The sequence below is a fragment of the Canis aureus genome, chromosome 36 (assembly GCF_053574225.1).
Source record: "Canis aureus isolate CA01 chromosome 36, VMU_Caureus_v.1.0, whole genome shotgun sequence".
Classification (NCBI taxonomy): Eukaryota; Metazoa; Chordata; class Mammalia; order Carnivora; family Canidae; genus Canis; species Canis aureus.
Window position 1 is genome coordinate 7,166,660 of NC_135646.1, and position 21,172 is coordinate 7,187,831.

General features: G+C 44.0%; 2 long non-coding RNA genes across 3 annotated transcripts; both read right to left on the reverse strand.

Annotated features, from left to right (window-relative positions):
• Nucleotides 1-561: 561 nt before the first annotated feature.
• Nucleotides 562-21,112, reverse strand: LOC144306251 (uncharacterized). 2 transcript variants are annotated; one of them, XR_013373323.1, is made up of 4 exons: nt 20,936-21,112; nt 12,469-12,534; nt 3,261-3,426; nt 562-1,762 (listed from the first exon to the last, which is right to left on the reverse strand). It is a non-coding gene; the product is annotated as an uncharacterized LOC144306251 (long non-coding RNA). The 2 variants fall into 2 exon arrangements; XR_013373322.1 differs by having other exon boundaries at nt 565-1,767.
• Nucleotides 9,016-12,455, reverse strand: LOC144306250 (uncharacterized). Its single transcript, XR_013373321.1, has 2 exons — nt 9,684-12,455; nt 9,016-9,202 (listed from the first exon to the last, which is right to left on the reverse strand). It is a non-coding gene; the product is annotated as an uncharacterized LOC144306250 (long non-coding RNA).
• Nucleotides 21,113-21,172: the final 60 nt, after the last annotated feature.

A 21,172-nucleotide genomic window follows, 5' to 3' on the forward strand; every position in this document is an offset into this window, starting at 1 on the left:
CGTGTGCCCTGCAGGTCGGCCACGGTCCCCGCGGGAGGCAGCCCAGGCCCTCCTCGAGCCCCCCGCCCCCCCCATGGTGCAGTCTCAGCCCAGCCTCCCTTGCCCCAAGAGGCCGAGAACTAGGGTCGCGGGTGCCTGCGGCCTTTCCCTCCATCCCGTCCTCCTCCGCCCCTGCGAGCCCTTCCTTCCTCCTCCTCTGCCCTGCCCTCCCTCTTCTGTTCCCTCCCTGGAACTTCTCTGCACCTGAGCCTCCCTCCCTGGGGCCGCAGGGACAAGGGCGCAGCTGGGCCTCAACACCGAGGGGAGACGGGAGGTCGGAGCAGAGGAACAGGGAAACCTCACTTCGCGGTGCTTCTGGAGCCGCCCCTGCGCTCTCTCCAGCCAGACAGGAAATCAGGAGGAGCCCTAGAAGGCGACACACAGTAAAGGCTGGATTTCCCAGCCTGCTTCCTCCCAAGGCAGAGAGCCTGCTGCAGAGCCCAGCCACCACTGGTGGGCAACCCAACAACCCCATTTCTCCAAGCCACCCCACCACCACCAGACACACTTCATTTGCCTTTTTCCTCCCCTTTCCCTGTCACCCACCAAGACCAAGAAGGATGTTGGGACCACTCCCGTGCCTGGACCTCTGTGGTAGCCGCGTGCATCCACATGAAAACACCCCATGATAAGACAAGGTGGCTTCACCTGCTGTTAGCAAGCTTCCTGAGAGGACAATGTGTGGCTTGTGGCAGTGGGGTACAAGGCTACCGTGGCTGCACTCCCAAAGCAATGCATCTGCACCCGGGACCATCCTGGAGAATGTGTTACATGTGGGGATCGAGCACATGCCCCCAACCAGGTCTGGGAAAGATCTGGAGTAGTTTGAGCAAGGTGTGTCCAATTGCTTCATTGTTTAGCTAAGGAAATCAAGAGGACACGCTGTGAAAATCTGAAGGGACTCATTCCCCACATCATACATCACAAGCCTCCTGCTGTGTGACAGCCTATCATCAATTGCAGATGTACCTAAAAATATAAACTAAGTCAGGTGTCCCTTCCAGGAGGAGCCAACAGACAGGGTGCCATCCCAGGTTCATCTAAAGTGAGTACAGGGAAGCCTGATCCCTTTCTTCAGCAAGCACATCTTCTTGTTTCCACCCCAACTTGCTCCAGGGACCTGCTCGGTGTGTGTACCGTGCCTGAGTCATGTATACAGATACGATTCCAACACACAGAAGCAAAGTAAAGACTCTGGCAAGTTCCTTGGATTCATGTAGGAGGCTTCCCTCAAGTCAAGTCTGTGTTCCTGGACTTGCCTCAACCACTCTTCTCTGGTTTTCCAGCCTGGAAAGCATGTCCGCCTCTTTCTGCCTACCTCTCCAGGAGATATTCTCATCTTCCTTGACTTGACTGATGTTTCCCTGCCAAGAGCTCCTGGAACACCACTTGCAGGGATCACACATCTGGCCCCTAAGCCTCTGTGTGGGGTAAACTAGATTTTCCAATGTCCACATAGTGGAAACCACCAGGGTGCTGGGCAGGTCCCTTCAGATCCCTCTTACTGGTTCATTGCATGCTTTTCCAGCTCTACTGGGTTTCTTCTTCCCCAGTGCTTTGTACTGGCGTCCATTCTCCTCTGGAGGACTACCCTTGGCCTTGGACTACCCTTGGTGGGGCCACTTCACCTGCACACAAGTAGACAAACTGGCATGCCTAGGATTTTATGGCCTCATGGGATGACCTCTGTCTTCCTTGTTATGGGACCTATATCAGTCGGGATCTAGGCTTGGGAGACAGAAAACACACGAGTTATCTTCACGGAGAGAATTTAAGGAATAATTAACTTAGTACTAAGAACCGAAGAGGCCAAGGGGAATATGAAAGTGGCAAAGAGGTGACAATTATTAGAAGTACCTACGTCTCTCAGTGTGAGGGATCGAGAGGGAGTATTAGAATTCTGAAAACCTGAAGGCTTGAAGGAAGACACCTCCAGAGCTGAAATTCAGCCCCCTCAGAGAGGCTGCTCCTTTGCTGGAGGAACCCAGAGCCCTGAGAAGGGACTGCCAGCCCACCAATAATGGCATTTTGGAAGGGAAGAAATGGGCCTCCTTTGGAAAGTGTTGGAAAAGCTGGAAGCTGCAAAACCAGCTGCTCCTGAAAGGAAATGTCAGTGTGGAACAGCACCACTAAGTCATGCCCACAGGAGCCATGAACATAGGAGGCAAAAAGGGAGGAGCCCTGGCTACCCCAAACCAGGGGCTGCCTGGCAGAGGGGATTAAGTTTATCCCCCTAGGGACATTGGAATCACTTTATCTTCCATGTCGTTGAGTTCCAGGGGCCACTTGAAATGAACAGGGGTGGGGCCAGAGCTAAAAAAAGAGAGCTTGTGTCTTGTTTCAGCATGTGCATACTCACTCTGATGTGGGCTCAAGAATTGGACTGTTTCTCTTCCATGTATGGGTCAGTTTATTGTGGGAGGCAATAAAGAAGACTCCTACTTCAGACACTTAACTACCCAGGTCCTTGAATATGGAAACTACAGAACATCCCAACTAGAGTGGACTCCAGTGACTAGCTAGTGAGATCTCCCTTTCTCCTCCCACCCACTAGTACCCAGATGGGGGGCCTGAGTCCCAGAGAGACCAGGGAGGGTCAGAGAGTGGCAAAACCAGCCCTGGAACTGGAGTCATTCCTCCGTTCAGCAAGTATTTATTAAGCACCTGCTGTTCCAGCCCTGGGTCTAAGCCCTTGGAAATATCAATTAGTAAGACATTTTAGGAATGGGCAGACATGGAACGTAAGCTGTATAGTGGCAGCAATGTTTCTTCTCTATATCTCTTCCTTCTGGAATGCTATTAGTTTGGGATGGATTCTTCTTTTCACTTATTGTATCTGCAGACCTCATCAAGAATCAAAACATTTAGAGCAGGGATTGGGGTGAAAAAGGGGAAATCTAGGGAGGCAGCAGCTTACAGATACGATAGAAACTACATTTTCCTCCATGGACATTGGCCACCATAGTTCTGGAAACTCTAGGGCCATCCCAGTTTCAAATATTCTGCTTTCTGTGACTAGTATATCCTCCGTACTTGTGTCCTGTTGGTTTGCATATACCTACATCTATAGCCACACTCCCCTTAGAAACCATCTTGGTGCTGGCACTGGGCAGCACAACAGCTCCCCCTGGTGTTCTGGAGGAATGGCCTGTCTCAGACACTGGTGGGGACCTACAAGGGTTGGAAATCAGCTGTTTACCAAGTTCTTTCATGAAACTAACCAGCTATCGGTGTTGAGAGCTTTAAAAGATCTAGCAGGAAGCCTCAGAAGAACTGGGGAAGTCAGAATTTATTCTGGGTTTGAGAATCCTTAGATTCTGTTCCCCTTGGTTCCGGTGACACCCAAGCCCATTTCTTGTTGATGACAGATGTGAATGTGCCCTGAGCCTGTAAGATAAGAAAGGCAAGGAGGTCAAACACGAAGACAGAGGAGGTGCTGGAAAAAAACATAGATGTGGCTGCAACTCGTTCACCTGAGTTCTGATGGAGAACTATGGTGTCTGCTCACTAGTCCAAGGGCTGAATAGAAACCCAAGTTATCTAGATCTTTGTTTTGCCTCTTTTCTTGACCACCTTTTAAACAATTTTTCATTTATTTATTTATTTATTTATTTATTTATTTATTTATTTAACAGAGAAAGAGCACAAGCAAGGGGAATGGCAGGCAGAGGGAGAGGGAGAAGCAGGCTCCCCACTGAGTAGGGAGCCGGATATAGGGCTCCATCCCAGGACTCTGAGATCATGACTTCAGCTGAAGGTAGACACTTAACTGAGCCACTCAGGTGCCCCATTTATCTCTTTATTTGATTACCAGTCAACTCATGGGAAACAGAGGAGACAAAGGAAAATCAAGTCCTTCCCAATCCTGATGATCAATAGCTTGAGAATTTTCCTTGTCAGACTTTCCTCAAAGCATTTGGTAATGTATACTGAAATTCCAACAATCCTAACATATATCTGGTTTATGCTTTTCCACATAGTCATGGAGATTTGAACACAGACTACCTGGGAATTCATTTATTACATGGATCGACAGAAAATAAAATGGAACACATGATGGCACCTTTGAAAACTCAAATATCCCCAAACTGGGACTCTTTGCTAAGAATCTGCTCTCTGGGGGATCCCTGGGTGGCTCAGTGATTTAGCGCCTTCCTTCAGCCCAGGGTGTGATCCTGGAATCCTGGGATCGAGTCCCACCTCGGTGTCCCAGCATGTAGCCTGCTTCTCCCTCTGCCTATGTCTCTGCCTCTCCCTCTCTGTCTCTCTGTGTCTCTCATGAATAAATAAATAAAATCTTAAAAAAAAAAAGAATATGTTCTCTGTGTTTAATGTGTGCAGATGGATGGGCATGTGCTCTTTCCAGCAGATATAATTTAAAAAAAAAAAAAAAAAAGCATGCTTGTCATAGAGAGATCGGTGAATCCAGAATGAGTATCATCCATCCCTTTTCTATTTAAGTAGAATAACCCCCTAACCTACCTTAACCTATCCTAAATAAGTAGATATCTCTACTATGCTAAAAGTTCTCTAAGCAATAAGATTTACAAACTGTCTTAATTACCCATTCCTGGTCATTGCCAAAGTTCACTGTAAGTACTCTCTCACACTGCTGTTGGGAGGATAAGTCAATGAAACCTCTAGAAAAAATGATTTTGAAAAAAAAATGTAATAAGAATCTTAAAGATGTCATCCTCTTTGACTCTGTAACTTCACTTCTATAGCTGTATCCTAAGAAAAATTTTAAAAATATTAACAATGCTGAATAAATATGTACATTTCATACGCATTTTTCAATAAAAGCAAATAATTAGAAATGCAGTAAGTTGGTTGGTTAATTATTTTATGTAAATCCAAATAACAGAGTATTAAGCAGATCCTGCACTACAGATATGTATCTAATAGACAATGTATCTAATATATAAATGCAGAAATTATATATGTGTGTATATAAAATGCAGATATAAATAGATTAATCATATATACACGACATTAAATCTTAAAATGATGCATTTTCCAGCTCATTTTTGGCTGAAGCCCAAAGAATAAAGAACAGAATAACAGGGAGAAAGTATTCCCACATACCAAAGACTGTAGACAGCTGGGGAAGGAAGCAGTTAACATTCCCTAGGGGAAGCCTTCAACTAGTAGGAGATGAAAATCAATGGATAAATGTCCCAGCCTCCCATCATCAGGAGGGACAATTCTAAGGTACATCTTATATAGTTTCTACCTCCCTTGCCTATGACAGTCATCAGCCCCGTAACATACTCTATGCTCCCCCTTTCCAGGCCTACACTCTCAATTCCCACCATTCCTGCTTCCTAGAATCTACTTCATAATATAAAACCTGTATGTACTCAAGTCCTTGTCTCAGGCTCTACTGGAGGGTGAGAAAAGTCAAGTCACTCCCAAAATGTAATACCTTCTTGAGCACCGGTTTTTAGATATCGAAAACTCAGGAAGGAAGCAATCTTCAAAGAGCTTTTGTTTTGTGCCCCAGCCAAAGCAAGGAAACAATAGGAAAATGTGGCTCTAGGATTCAAACAAGGAAGAGGAAATGCTCAGAGGATTCACACAAACTGATAATTCAGTGAACTCTCCTGTCACAACATTATCATCAGTGCTGCCATTGTTACTGTCAAACACCAGAGATGCAGAAGTCAGACAGGGTCCCTGCTGGGCGGGCATTCAGGACAGTGGAAAAGACTCCTGGGGCTAGGACCTGTTTCAGGCAGTTCCTCTGCTTAACACAATTACCTGGCTGCTCCAGCTGTGTGGAAGGGGACTGTTTTAGAGACCACAGTGGGATACCCATCAAAACGTAGTGCTGAGTGTCAGGGATGGGAGGACTCTGATTTGTGACGAGTCTCTCATTCCCAATATAGAACCCGAGGCACATCTAGACAGCTGGCTCTCTTCTTTTTCCCCCATGGATTTCAAACTGTGCCTTAGAAACAAACAGGGATTCTGAGGCCAGGAATGAAATAGCCCCAATGATGTGTGGTCCTTGGGATCTGAATAGGAAGCCAAAAGAGAGCAAACTGTTGCAACTCAATCCCAGGCTCTTACCCTTAGCTCCCCTGCCTACAATACCGAACTGGCCCCTGAACTATTTGATAAATATGGGCAAGAGAGAAGTGGAACCAACAAAGTCAGTAGTTGTAGGTTCCAAAGGTTTAGGAGAGAGGTTACAAAGTCAATGTCTTCAGGGTTCAGGCCAGTAATATGTGAGTGAAATAAGCAGAGATTTGCAGAGACGATGGTGAAGAGTACATGCACCATCTCAAAGGTACTTCTGAACTCAAGTGGGATGCAGCGTTGTAGAACAAATTTTTAAGAGCAACCAAGAAGTCAAAAAATCCAGATTGTATATGAAAGTCACTGACTTCAGTGGTGGCACCTAGTTCGAATGTTTATTGCTCACCCCATGTTGGCCTGCATGGTCAAAACACATCTGTGGACTAAAGTTAGCTCCGAAGCCATCAGGTAAACATAATCATGGGAGTAAGATAATCTGCTGTAATTGGAGAGTATATTGAAATAGACATCAGATGGCATAGTAACAGACAACTATAAAATTTTTAAAAAGTGGAAAGAATGGAGAAAGTCTTTAGAAAATGGGTTGTAGACAGGCAGAAGGGATTGCACTTGAATTAATAAACTTACAAACTTCAATTTGGGGCCAGTTTCAACATCTGCTATTATGAGGTATAAGGATAATGGTGACTTTATAGAGCATTATGACCACATTGCATCACATAATGTCCTGACCCTGGGAATAGCCAGTTAGCTTTCTTCCTGTCACTGGCTTAACTGCCTCAGGACACCGGGTTCAGGACTAGTAGTTTCTGTGCTCTAGCCCCAATCGCCTAGTCCTACCCTCAACCCCCCAAATGACCTCTTTTACAAGAAGCCTGACTACCACCAAGACAAGCAGAAAGACGGCCCATTGCATGAAGACATCCAGACGGAGTTGAAGGTCCATAAATAGAAAGGATAAACTATCACAAAGGGTTTAGAAAAGGAAAAGTGAAGTTGACACTTACACAATACCCAAAGAAAGAAGATCCTGGTCCAGGCAGAGCCAGGATGAGTCCCAGGGGCTTAATGAAGCTCAGGGGACTGTGAGAGTAGAAAGGACACTCCATTACCTCTGCCTTTCAGTGATTTTTTTTCAAGTTAATCATTCACTGTGTTTGTTCAGTGTGTTTCAGTTGTAAATTTGATATCATTGTTACAAGATAAGTGAAATAATAGCACAAGTTCCAGATAAAGTCTTGTTGGAATGTGGCCATATAGCCACTCACTGTGGCAGCTTTTGCCTGCAAAAATTAAAACATGTACTATCCAGCCCTTTATTTTCCAGGTCCCTCCAAATGGCCCTGTCACCTGACATAACTCACAAAAGCTGCTGTGAGGTGTAACTTCAGTCATGATTTTTTCACTTCATACAGGACTTTCATCAAAAAATATTTAATGCCTTAGACACTATGATTCAAAGTTCTTGCACTTAATTTCAACCTTGGGGCACCTGCTAGGCAGGTGTCCCTGTGCTGTTACTTTGACTCTGTAGACTATAAGCCCTTCAATAACACATGCACGTGAACAAGGCCAAGTTCTATGTAAATCTGGCAAAAATGGTGAGCATGGTATAGGTGACTGGCACCAGAATGAAGCAGGAAAACCTAATGACCTCCTTTGCTTTCTCCTTCTCTCCCAGACTCCACCAGTGTGTGCAAAACATGTGACTACAGCACATTATTACAAGATACAGTAGAGCATTACAACATGGTACCACCTTAAGGCAGAACTATGGCATATTACTACAGGACACCACGGAAAATATATTTAGTTACAATGTTATAACTAACCTTTTACTGTGGGGTCCCACTGCAAGATCTGCTTCTATCTACTGTTATAACTAACATTTTATATTAAAGTACCATCGTAAGATATACTTACATCTGGTAATGTAACTATAACATTATTGCAAGATGCCTCTGTTCCTGGGCCCAGGGACACCTGCCATAACACCTTGAAACTATAATCTCTCCCCACTCCCATGCTAAGACCTAATGCACCCACCAAGAGCAAATTGGCCATTAGAGAAACCCACGTTCCAGCAGGAACAAGTGGCTCATCAATATCTAGAAAGTAGGACAAAACACAGGGACCTACCTAAGTTGGCTCAACAATAGGTTCTGCATCTTTCAGGTTGCAAATAAGATGGAAGAATTGGGTTTCGAGGCCTCAATCTTATAGATCAACTTTGGTCTGGCTGGCATATGATTTTTTAAAGATTGCAGAACCTTTACAATTTAAGGGTAAAATGCATTGGGGGTAGGAGATGATGTGGTACCTTCATGTGAATTATTTATACAAGTTTCAGGTTCAATGACACAAGGGATTCCACACAGATATCAGAATTACTTGACCCCAAGGGTCCCAAGACTGTATTATATCTAGGGTATACTGTCAGAAGATGCTTGGGGATGTCATCCTTTTAAAAAAATGTTCTAAATACTCATATGCCATTCTAGGCCTCTGTTATGTTTTTGCCCTTCCTCATGTTCACAGTTCCTGGGCTCCATCTTGACAGGACCTGAACTAATTTCTAGAAAAACTGGGCATTTTCATTACTAATTACCAACAAGTGAAGCTAGAAGTATAAGCTGATGATCTGGTCATGGATTTTCTGGCTGTTGTACCCCAGACCAGGCAGCTTAGAAGATCTCTTTCAAACCAAGTTAAGTTCTTTTCACATCCAGAAAGCATCTCATCCTATCCCAAGCCAAAACCCAATCATACATTTCATTAGCAAACCTCTTAAGCAGGAAGTGTGTGTTTCCCCCTGACTCCCTTGTTTATCCCTCTATCTATTATACCTCACTTATCCTGTTAACATGAAAAAAAGGCCAGGGTACTCCAGGTTGTCACTCTCCAGCTAAGCAAAAACACACAAAACACCATTCCTCAGTGAAAGGAGACAGATTTTACTTAGAGACCTGGGGGCAGAGAAGTAAAATCAAAGATGATTATGGTGGTCTTGGGCCGGCCACATAATAGGCTTTTCTTTTTGCTGGCCGTGGAAGAAAACAGGACATGGAAAAGCATGACGTCAAGCAGTGTCTTCAACCAGAGCATTGGCGTATGCTGCTGACTAAGGAGACAAGAATGAGAAAGTGTAAGATTTATGCTCAGGAAACCCATGTATTTTTTTTATATAGGGAGCTTCTCAGCTCAGTTTCTCAGATTTCGTGAGACATAGGCCAGAAAGTTTGAGAAATCAACCTTCAAAAAGGTAGGTCTAGTGGTTATGTCACCCTCTCTACTGAAAGGGAAGATTCATGGGAGGCTCTAGCATAAAGAAGACAAGTAATGAATGCAGAATGTTTAGGGTTTGCTTTTTTGTTTTCTTTTGTTTTTGTTTTGTTTTGTTTTTAGGACTGGTGGGAAAGTGGAAGAGAGCTGCAGTTTTGCAGGGAGCAGGGAGGCTGTCAAAGAGTTGGAGACAGTCTCTGGAAGGCAAAAGGAGAGCTTTGCTTTGACAAAGGCATGACACTTTGGAACACCTGCAAGCTAGGATGGCAGCTCCTCAAGTCTGAGAGTCCCCTTTTGTTATCAGAAAATGTCATCAATACCTTGTCTTCCTGTTCTTTTTCTGGCATAATTTCCTTGCTTTTTTTCTCTGTAGTAAATCCTTCAGATGGCACGATGAACACTTATATCTACAAGCCTGCACCATCTTCTTACATTTCCCAATTCTGGCCAGCCCCAGGGGTCTTGTTGCAACAGCAGCCTCTGTCTGCTGTCCCCCTCCTTCACCCCAGGTCCATCTATCCAAAGCAGCCCACCCATCACTCCCTTTATATAGAGAGACAAGTGGCCATGACATGGGAGCTCCTGGTAAAAGGACCTGATGATTGGTGATGCCTTGTCACAATGGCTGAAAGTCAACAGAAGAGCTTGGTTGGGTGGTTGGGAAGCACTGAGACATTTGGATGAAATCAAGAAAGGACCTGTTAGGACTACTAGAATCAGCTGGCTGCCCATCACTGTAGCCCATACAAACCACCCTGTAGGCTACAAACCAAGTAAAATTGTACTAGTCTTTCAGACTCCGTAACTTCAAAGCCTTTATTGGCTGGCACATTTAGGTATGCATTCCTGGTCCCATCATCTTATTTATAGAAAGAACTTTTTTAGCAAGGATTTGAACAATATGGATATTTTTAAAGAATGTATTGAGGACAATTGACATACAATAAACTGCACATATTTAAATGTACAATTTGATGTTTTGATATAGGTATATGCCCATAAATCTATTTATATAAATCGATAATAAACATATCCTCCACTCCCAAAAGTTGCCCTGTGATCCTTTGTAATCTCTCCTTCCTGCCTCTCCCCACCCCCAACTCCAATCTCCAACAATGTAGAGTTCAAACCTGTAGCTCAATTTATCTTGATTATCTACTATCCCTGCCATGTCCCCCAGAACCCCACAGAAATACGGCTTCAACCCCAAGAAACTGTAAGTCTGGGAAGAGAAGACATGCATACAAAAAAATTCTGGACAGAATATGATAAATGATGCAAAATGTGCCCAAAAGATGAAGAGTTTGTTGAGGAAGTAATTATAGAATTTGGTGCCTTTGTTTTGAGTTTTGAAGGACACATAAAAATTTAGTAAGTAAAGATGCTAAAAAATAAAAAATCAAGTAAGATACTGAATTTTTCATGAACACCTGTACTTTTTCTGTTTCAAATAACAACTTAGCTGGAACAGCAGAGATTACCTGAGGTGGAAAAAAGAAGACATGGCTAAAAAGCAAGGTTGAGGTTGAGAAGGCAGATATGAAACCTTGTAGGGTGGTAAAGAGTTTCCCAAACATTCTGAGCAAGAGTGACATGATTAGTCTTGCTTTTGAAAGTTTCACTGGACAACAGTTGGCAAGAAAATAGAGACCCAAGTAGCTTCCTCAATAGTATGTCCAAAATTAACAAGTAATGGTCAAGGGTTGCCACCCCAGAGCATGAAAATGTCAGGATCATGAAGGAAGATTCAACATGGACAAGAAAGGAGAGGGAAGAGTCCAGGAATACACTTGGATGGTTGCTAGGTAGTGCCAGAAGGCAAAGACCTGCAGGGAGGCCCCAGGGGACAAGTCATCTCCTCTCTTCCTTTAAAGCTTGGTTTCAAACACACTTCCTGAACAATGGCTCATCCTCTTCAAGAGGATCCACCTTTTGCAGGGACAAGGGAGATGATAATCCAAGCGCCTCCCATAGTCCCTCTAGTTTCCTGCCTCTTGCAGACACTAGAAGGCAAGAAATTCTACAATACTCTTGTTCTTGGGCAGCCTGGGTGGCTCAGTGGTTTAGTGCCATCTTCAGCCCAGGGCGTGATCCTGGAGACCCGGGATCGAGTCCCACGTCAGGTTCCCTGCATGGAGCCCGCTTCTCCCTCTGCCTGTGTCTCTGCCTCATTCTCTCTCTCTCTCTCTCTCTCTCTGTCTCTCATGAATAAATAAATAAAATCTTTTAAAAAAATACTCTTGTTGTTCTTTTAATGTAAGACCTGTGGTTTTAATACTAGGGAATGCAATAAAGGTTGAGAAGTTAGAGAAGAGAGATACATAGAATTGTTTTTTAACTACCTATGTACACATATGTGAAGTTGAGTTTAATTTATTCTATGTCCTCTTTCATCAAAAGTTACTAACAGTCCAGTTGTTTCCATACCTAAAAATTGAGATCTTTAAACTTAAAGGATTAGAGTGGATGATCATGATATGCCCTAGAGATGATTTGATAGAACAACTGATTTATTCATCCAAAATTGTATTGAAGATCTGCAGTGGCCTCTGGGCCTATATGTTTCTGTGCTCTTTCCTATGCATTCACAGTGGTGTGGGTCAGAGTGAGGAATGGATAGAAAGGAAGTGATGGAGCCATGTTTGTGAGATCCCAAATTATGACAAAAATCTACCTAAGAATTTACCAGCCTAAGTACGTATCAACTTGGATCCCCCTCCCTTACACACACCAAATACCTGAATAAATCCTCACTTTGTAAATAAGATATCTTTGTTCAAGAACTTTGTTTTGACAAATAATAGTGATCCACCTCTCGATTAGCAGGGATTTCTAGAGAATTTCTTGAGTGCCTATCTTTATGCTTAGCATTTTTTTTTTTTTTGCTTAGCATTTTTTTAATGTAAAATATGTATGAAACAGTCTTACATGAGAAATTATTCCAGTTTCTTATGCAAGAAGAATTCAGCTCCTCCATTTATTAGCTGCAGAGTCTTGGACAAATAACCCAACCACCCTAGTCCTGTAATGCAGCAATAATAGTACCAACCTCACAGGGTTGATATAAGGATTAAATAAATAGGTAAATATCTCTAGAGTACTTACCAATTCCTGCCACTGCTCCAAGCACAAGCTATTATCTTGGCTCTGTACTCCCAGAATATAAGTTGCCTAAAGGAAGACACAGAGTGAAATAATAAGGACCAGTCAAGATTGGATGTCCATCCCAAACTACAGACTTATCTCTAAAGGGGGAGGTTGAGGGCAGGTAGAGGAAAAGGACACATGGGTAAAGTGAGTCTGGAAGAACATTCTATGTCAGAGCAATAATGGTCGAATAAAGCCTCTTTAGAGAAGCTTGGCTGTAAAGCAAAGGAGAGAGTGGTTGCCACAGAGAGGGTTACCTTCTTCTGCTCCAAAACAACCTCCACTCTCCACTACCTCACCTCCTGTCTCTCCTCTACCCACTGCACTCCTGACCACACCCCCTCCTCCTCTGTCTTTGCAGGAACCTAACAGTCACGTGCTCCACAGGGTCAAATAAGGATTGGAAAACAAGATGACCCTCCTCCAGTGCTCTGCACAGTGCTTAGCACTCAGTAGGTCCCCAGTGAGTAATATGAGCACCCCAGGTCTGGCGCTTCCACGTATGAACTTCATATTGTTACTTTGCAACCTCACTCTTTTTATTCTGCTGTCTCTTTCCAGCTACGTCCCCTAAAACGTCCAAAGGCTGATGACAAATCCTGTAATTTTGCCCCTAGACCATCTCTTCTACTCCTGTAGTTTCAACTACACAAAACTCTACTTTACCAATGTTCTACATCACCAGCCCCATTGCTCTTCTCAGCTAGTTATCTATATCTCATTTGTTCTCTGAGCACATGAGTGAACATTGGGTCTATTCAGTAGGCATCTCCATCTGTGCAAAACTAAAACCCGCGCTTTATATACAAATATAGGTGCTGCTTCAGTATCTACTGGTTATTCACTCAGGACAGAAGTCTAGGACTCAAACTTTCCCTTCATAGCTCTTCCCTTTACCTCCTCAGTGTTTTACAATCCATCCCTTCTTCTCCATCCCCATCACTGACTTGGATCAGTGTTCTCTGGGTTTTAATATTCAAGCCTTTTGTCCACATCTGTCCTCTTGATAAACATGAAGTGTGTGTCACTCCCTGGGTGATGGAACTCCCTGCCCCTATCCAGCATAGCAGAAAATACATGAGGAGACACTGTGCAGAAGCACTAAAATTAAGTAGACACAGATTTAATTCCCACCTCAGCTATTTAGTATTTATGTGTCCTTGAGCAATTTCCTGATGCCTTTAAGGAAGTAATTTCCAACTGGGCATTTAGTTCCCTCATTAGTAAAATAATAGGATTGTCATTAAGTCCCTGTCCTTCTGGCTTTAACTAAAAGAAGATTTTTAAGACCAGAGAAATGAAATAATCTGTCCACGTTTAGTAGATCAAGAGGCTTGGATCAAGAAAATCAATCTGAATAAATGCTGAAGGAGATCATCCCAGGTCCTACTGCTCAGCCCCTCTCCCATAGGTTTGGTCGCTGACCTCATGTGGACTTTGTGACATCCCAGAGTGGGGAAATCCAAGTCCACAGTGGCCTGGTTTCTTCCGATGATCCCCCTTTGCCCCATCTCAAGGCTCAGAAAATCATTTTCAGGTAAATAACCAGAAAACCCACATTGGGATTCTAACATCTACCATCACTGAGTGCAGCCACTCTAGGATATAGCATTGTTGCCCATTCCTTAGGACTCAGAGGGCTTTCTTCAGGAATGTAGAAAAATGTACCACCAAGGAAAGGGGGGGAGCAACTGTCAAGTTCTTGAGTATGTGGTCCTGAGGGAGTGTAGACATAAAGGGAGCAGTTGGGGAATGTTTTGTAAAAGGAGGAGAGAGAGGAAGTAGTGATGGAGGCATTACTGAAGAGGCTTCATTCATTTTCAGGCATGAGGCATTGCTTCAGTGAGAAGCAAGGCATTTGCAAATATTCATCAACCCCCCATTATGAATAAGACATCGATCAGCTCTCCTGGACTATAAAGATAATTAGATAGAGATTCTCTGGATCTGGATGTTTACCATTAGAAGCGCCTTAAGTGAAAAGGAGCTTCAGAGGCTTATAAACAGCCCTGTACTCAGGGGACCTGAGGCTTGGTTTATGCTCTCCTATCATCATCCGGAACATATCTTTTAACAAGAGGCCAGTATAATCATCTTGCACTGGATCCCACCCACAATGTAGCTTGTTCCGGGGACACATGGCCTATGAGGAACAGGCATCACAGGAAGTTTCAAGTAAGTCAGGCCAAACTATAGCTAAAAGGGTAACAAAACCATAAAGGAAAACCTGGAAAATGTCAAGTTGGCCTTATGTGCTCACCTAAAGAACCTTCTGAGACTCTCCTACCCTAATCAGGGAAGTTTATAACCTCCATTGTCTTTGCTTCCTTACAGCATGGCGAAACCACCCAGCACTATTGCAGGACAGTGGTCTATAGGACATACAAATATTTCCGCACGGTGATATAGTCCTTACCAGAACTCCAGAGCACCTCTGTGGCATTACCCTCCACGTTTCCTCCCAGAACAAAAATAAGACTGCCCATCATTGACAATTTTTTTGATCAATAAAATCTGGTCACTGCAACACACAAAGAATCTGCATCTTTGGGGTGGAGGACTGGGGGAAGGGGGTCATTATCGAAAGCAAAGCCTTTGTTTTGAAGATTTCCCTAGGCAGTCATCCCTGCTGTCCCAGGATAGGGTGCGAGGGGGACAGGGTCACCAGATCTTTGTGTTTTGGACCACAGAATTCTGAGATTTGTGAAAGAGTTACTTTGTTCTCCTTCTTTAGTATAAATACAGCTAAACTTACTTTTCAAAATATAAGCAATTCTGCCCAAAAGAACAATGAAGAAACCAAATAGGCAACAAGTCTATCAGGCAAGATTTCTTTGTCTCTTCCAATTTTCAAGATCATCAAGAGCCAAAGTAAAATTGTTCTTCCAGCATATCTTCTCTCCTTCACCCTTATTGCTCATCACTAAGAGTAGGAAGTGGAGTTTGGAGTTTCTTCACAGCAAGCCAAAGAGATATAATTGGATTATGATGTTCTTTCTTGACCAAATATTGGTCAGTGGAGTTATAAGAGACAATTATACAAAAGATAATCCCAGAAATACTGAGAGTCTCCTCTGGCCAATGTACCCTACCAATATGTTGGTCACAATGCCTTGCAATCAATTATAAAGGCATTGACCCTCAAGTGTGACAACACTCTGTCACTCTGATCCTTAGCCCCTTTGGGTGTCAACTCTTCTCCCTTTCACAAGGCAGGTACTCTCAAACTCAGTGACATGATAGTGCTTGGTGGGTGGGATAATATGAAGAGGGCAAAAGTTCATGGCTTGTGGCCTTCAGAACATGAAGGGTGAAAAGAAAAACAGAGAAAGAGCACAGGGGAAAAATTAAAAAAAAAAAAAAGGCCATAAATCTCAACAGTAGTACCTCATGGCACAGTGGCAAGAAGCCTGGCCTGGAGATGAGGAGATCTGGGCTTGAGATCTAAGTTTGCCTATAATTTGTGACTTTGGCCAAGTTACCCTTCATCCCCAGACCTATTTATTATGAAACTGTTCTCTAGCAACCCTACCAATTCAAAGTTCCTTACTCCGGTTGGTAGATGGATAAAACACATTTGTTCCTAAAGACCACATGAGGCCAATGATTGAATATGTGTGATATTTTCATACCATAACACCCCTTTTGTATTCTGAGGCCACAGCCCTGTTTTTGCCTTATTACTGAAGGGAACTGTATCCCCAGTGCATTCCAGCAAGAGACAGCTTTTTCTTCATTACGGTATAGACAGGGGTTAAGATCAGTGGGGTCAGGGGAGTAGCTAATGTGGAAACTTTATTTGGAAGCTTCTAAAGCCTAAAATTTAGAGTTACTCTGTGCACTATTACACCATGCAGCCTTATCGCTAATAGTTACAAAACGAATGGATGTATTCAAACAACATTTTGAAAGTCCAAAAATAACAAAAATAAAACTTTGAATTCTTTCCAAAAGGAGAATCTCAAATTTGTGCAGAAGACCTCCAAATTCTCACACCCTACCTCTAAGAATTCACTATCTTCCCCCACCCAGTCTTCCATCTTCCTTCAGTATTAGATTCCTTCACTATGGCCCTAGTGGTACCTGTAAAAGAGAAAAGGCAAGCAGATGGAAAGTGAAGGCCACATCTACTCCTGTCTAGCAAGGAGGGTAGTAGGGAGCAGTAGGCAGTCTCTGGCATGGGAATCAACAATCCCCAGTCCAGCCATAGCTCTTGCACTGCCAGGGTGCAGCCCTTGGACAAGCCTCTTGACCTCCAGAAGGAGGGGGGAGGGTCCAGGTGACTCCTGAGGAACTTCCCAGGGCCACTGGTCTTGTGATGTGTCTCCTCCCTTTTAGCAGCCCAAACTCTCTCTTCCTGGAAAACAGAAATTGTTTATGGAAAAACAGTTTTGGGAAAGCAATTCAAATTCAAAAAGGTTGGGAAAGGAGCCTGGAGGACAAATGGGAAAGAATCCCAGCAAACCTTCAGGCAGAACCCAGTCATCCTCAGAACCAAGATGCTTCCTTGTTTCCCAGAACTAGATGGGAAGAGGCAAGTGGAGTTGAGATCCCTTCTTCTTTAGCTTTGGGCTCTGGGTTCTCTTTATTCCCTACAGGAGACAGCAGATGAGTCTTGAGCTCAGAGACCTCTGCCCCTGGTGGGACCACTCTCCAGCAGCTTTCCCATCCCATTGCCTGCCCCTAAGCCCCCTTCGCCTGCCCAAACAGCAGCAGCAGCAGCAAAAGCAAAGGAGACAGGGCGTGCATGTGAACAGGGTAGAAGGTCCCCACTTCCCAGCTGAGGTCAACATCTGGAGAGACTTAGGTTTTAGAGAGGGATTCAGACTGAGTCATCAACATGTGTAAGGACTGTCAGCAACTTTTCCATTTTCCTTCTCAATAAGCCCCAATTCCCTGCCTGCTGGGGAGATCTAGCCCTGGGAAGACATCTATTGGACTAACCAGGAAAATTATGGAATGAGTTGGAATTGGAGAAGTGAGATGGGACCCCACCAGAGATCTGACTTCTAAAACAATGATGCTTAAAGCCCCTGCCCCTTCCTAATCTAAGAAAAGGGCCGTTGGGAGTACTGACCTCCAACCCCTTCCCCACAGCACCACTTTGGCCATCCCTCCAAGAGATAAAAGACTACTATTCTGTTTATCCACCTGTTTTCAGGCAAGATAACACTCAGCCCAAAGACAGAGGGAGCTGATAGCTCCTCTTCTAAAAAGACAAGAAATTTAGTTCTCTCTCCATGTCCCCTTAGCAATACCAGAAAATATCCATTTCTATTCAAGAGAAACAAAACTAAGACTCACCAGGGGTCAAGCCAAAGTATGGAACAAATAGTTTTACTGGGCATCTCTGCTATTCCTGTGCTGGATTATTTGAAGGAGCTCATGGAACCACTCTGTGCCTCAGTTTCTACATCCAAGAAAGAAGAGGAATTGGGCAGCCCAGGTGGCTCAGCGGTTTGGTGCCTGTCTTCAGCCCAGGGCCTGATCCTGGAGACCTGGGATCGAGTCCCACATCGGGCTCCCTGCATGGAGCCTGCTTCTCCTTCTGCCTGTGTCACTGCCTCTGTGTGTATGTGTGTGTGTGTGTGTGTGTCTGTGTCTCTCATGAATAAATAAATAAAATCTTTAAAAAAAAAAAAGAGGAGTTAAAAAACAGAATTAGAGATAAGAAGACAGTCAGCAGACTGGATTCACAAACACTCTGCAAAGGTTAGCTCCAGTTCCCCTAAGGGTCAGGAGTGAACTCCTTGTGCTCTATCTAAATCTCCCTTGGCTCACGCAACACTGAGGCAGAAATGGAAAGAGAAACAGAGACGGGCAGCAGTGCCTAATGCTCAGCTCCACTCTGTCCTCACTCCAGGAGGCCTGACCCAGAAGCCAACCCAAACACCCACAGCCCCAGCCCCGACTGGCCTGCAAGCACCTCCCCCCACACTGGACTCTGCTGCTGGAGTTTCTCAGCATGAGTGTCTGAAATCAGAACTTCTCCTCAATCCTAGGCAAAAGGAGACTCCTCTTTGTTCATCAGTTCTCAAGTGTGACTGCCTTATTCCCTGTGATGTCAGCTTCCCGTTGGCAGAGTGGGTCTTTGGGGATGGGATGGACTTAGGGCACTGGGGAGAGAAATATTATCCAGTCTCCAGGACCATCCAGAAAATGTATTTCCAACTAACGAGGCCAGTTCCTCTGCAAATGCTTCAGCCAGCAGGCTCAGGAATAATGGGGCCTATGATGGAGACTACATCTTTTTCACCCTTCCCTGTCTAGAAATGCTCTTGTGTGGTATCCAGAGTCACTTTGTGTCTTACTGTCTGTCTTCATAATGCCCAAGAGGCAGGAATGAATGAATGTTCATTGACCACCTATCGTGGACTCTGTCAGTACCCATGGAAAACACAGTAGAAACTTAAAAACACAGCCCCTAACTACAAGCAGCCTACTACAAAAGTCTGAAAATGTCAGGGATCACCTAACCCAACCAGTTTATTTACAAAAGAAAGGACCTGAAGTCCAGAGAAGTGATGCTTATGGTGTACTCAGGACTGGAACCAAGACACTGCCTCCTCTTGAGATCACACTCGCGCACACTACACGGCAACATGGACATGGATCAGGGTGCCACACACTTAGATTTGGTTGACTTTGAGAACAGTATTAAAGGACCATGGGCCCGGGACAAATTACCAAGAAAAATGAGAATTTGAAAAGTCAGGAGCACCTTCCCTGGAGAGGTGGGACAAAATGGAGAGGAATGAGGCAGTTGGAAAAATAGAAGGACTTTTTATTTATTCAACATATATCCTACACATCCTTATCAGGCTCCTGCTCTGTGGCAGGAATGTTCAAGGCCTCAGGAACATATAGCAGCAAACATAATTTTTAAATGTGTGCTTTCACGGAGCTTGCTTGTAGGAGGAACAAGGCAGGGGTGCACAGGAAAGTCCCAAGATACAAAATGACAAGGCTGCAGCCTGTTTCCTGGAGCTCCTCCTTCTTTGAGCAAATCAAGGTCTCCAACAGAACCCTCCTGGAAATAGGATAATAGAAAGTATCATTTCTGATGGCTTTACAAGGAATCTAGGTTTCAAAACATGACGTGTACTTTTACCTATAGACATCAGAAATGCCAAGAGTAGAACTTGAATGAGTTCTCTTTTCTATTCAACCCACTTTTGCTAAGAGCCTGCTGCATGGAAGGTGCTTGGTTCTTGAACGAGAATGATAGCAGTGGAGAGAGAAGGGGGAACAGAAAGAGGGAATTCTTTTGAAATGTTTTTCCAAAAGACTGAATATAAGGTATGAAGGAGGAAGAAGAGAAGGTTGGATATTGAATCCATTACTGGGAAAGTTGGAGATGGTGGTGATCTCTAACTCACACTACCTGGAGCTCCACGCCCATGTACCCAGCAATCATGCAATATCTCTATTTGGAAATATCAAAGGCACCTCAAACCTAAAATGTTTTCAACCAAAATGCATGATGACCACTAGCCTTTAAGCCGGTGTGTGGCACCAGCATCCAGCTAGCTCTATTACACAGGAACAAAAGCCACACTTTGTACACCTTCTGCTCTCATCAACCAAAACCAGTCCATCCATCACCAAGTCTGTGTCTGTTGCCCACATCTCTACATCCTAATCAACACCCCTTCTGGCTCAGGCCTGAGCCACAATCAAATATGCCTCTCTCCTGAACCACAGCAATTGGCACTAGACTCTCCCTTTATTCATTCTACATCCCCATCAATCCACCTTCTACCCAGCAACCTCTAATCTCATCACATTACCCTCTTAAACAATTTTCTGTAGCTTCCCAATGCACATGAGCCTAGTCTGGTCTCTGCCTCTCCAACCTCATCCTGCACCCTGTCAAGATGTAATTATCCTGCACCATGTTGGGAAGTTATTGTTTACTGATTTGTGCAGATTTCTGATGACTTTTTCCCTCCCTGATGAGGCTGAGGGCCACCATGAAACCAGGGTCTATGTCTGGTTTTATCCACAATGATTTTTCTAACACCTAGGTGCATAATGCATACTATGTGATCAATAAATATTAGACGACTGAATTTTTTTAAATGGTGAAGCCAATGGTTCTCAACAGAGGGTGATTGTGCCCCTCCCCCAAGGCAATGTTTAGAAACATTTTTGGTTGTCACAGCTACTGGCATCTACGGGAAGAGGGTCAGGGATGCTGCCAAATATCCTACAATACATAGGACAGTCACAAAATTAGCCCATAGTGTCAGAGTTAGATGAAAGAGAAAGAATATTTATATTTTGCTCATATTGAATTGGGTTTCCTAGAGTCACATCCTTGCAGAAATACATTTGTGATCTCCCAGTGGTGTAAGAGAGATTTAAACACACATGCACGTACACACACTCAACAGTCATTAAACTTCCTACAGGCAGGAGATACCTATTTTAATGGTCTCTTGTACTCCCCCAGAGGCCTGACACAGAGCAGAAATAGAGTTTTTCAATAACACCTGTCTGGAAGTCCTCATTTAACATAAAAAGGGCCTCAAAATTGAGGATAGCCCTGAGCTGCACTCAAGGGGCCAGCTTATTTCTCCTATATGACAAGTGTAACAAAGCTCAGTGACATCACAGTGGAGCCCCACCCACCTGCTAAGCCACACCCCTTCACGGTCAC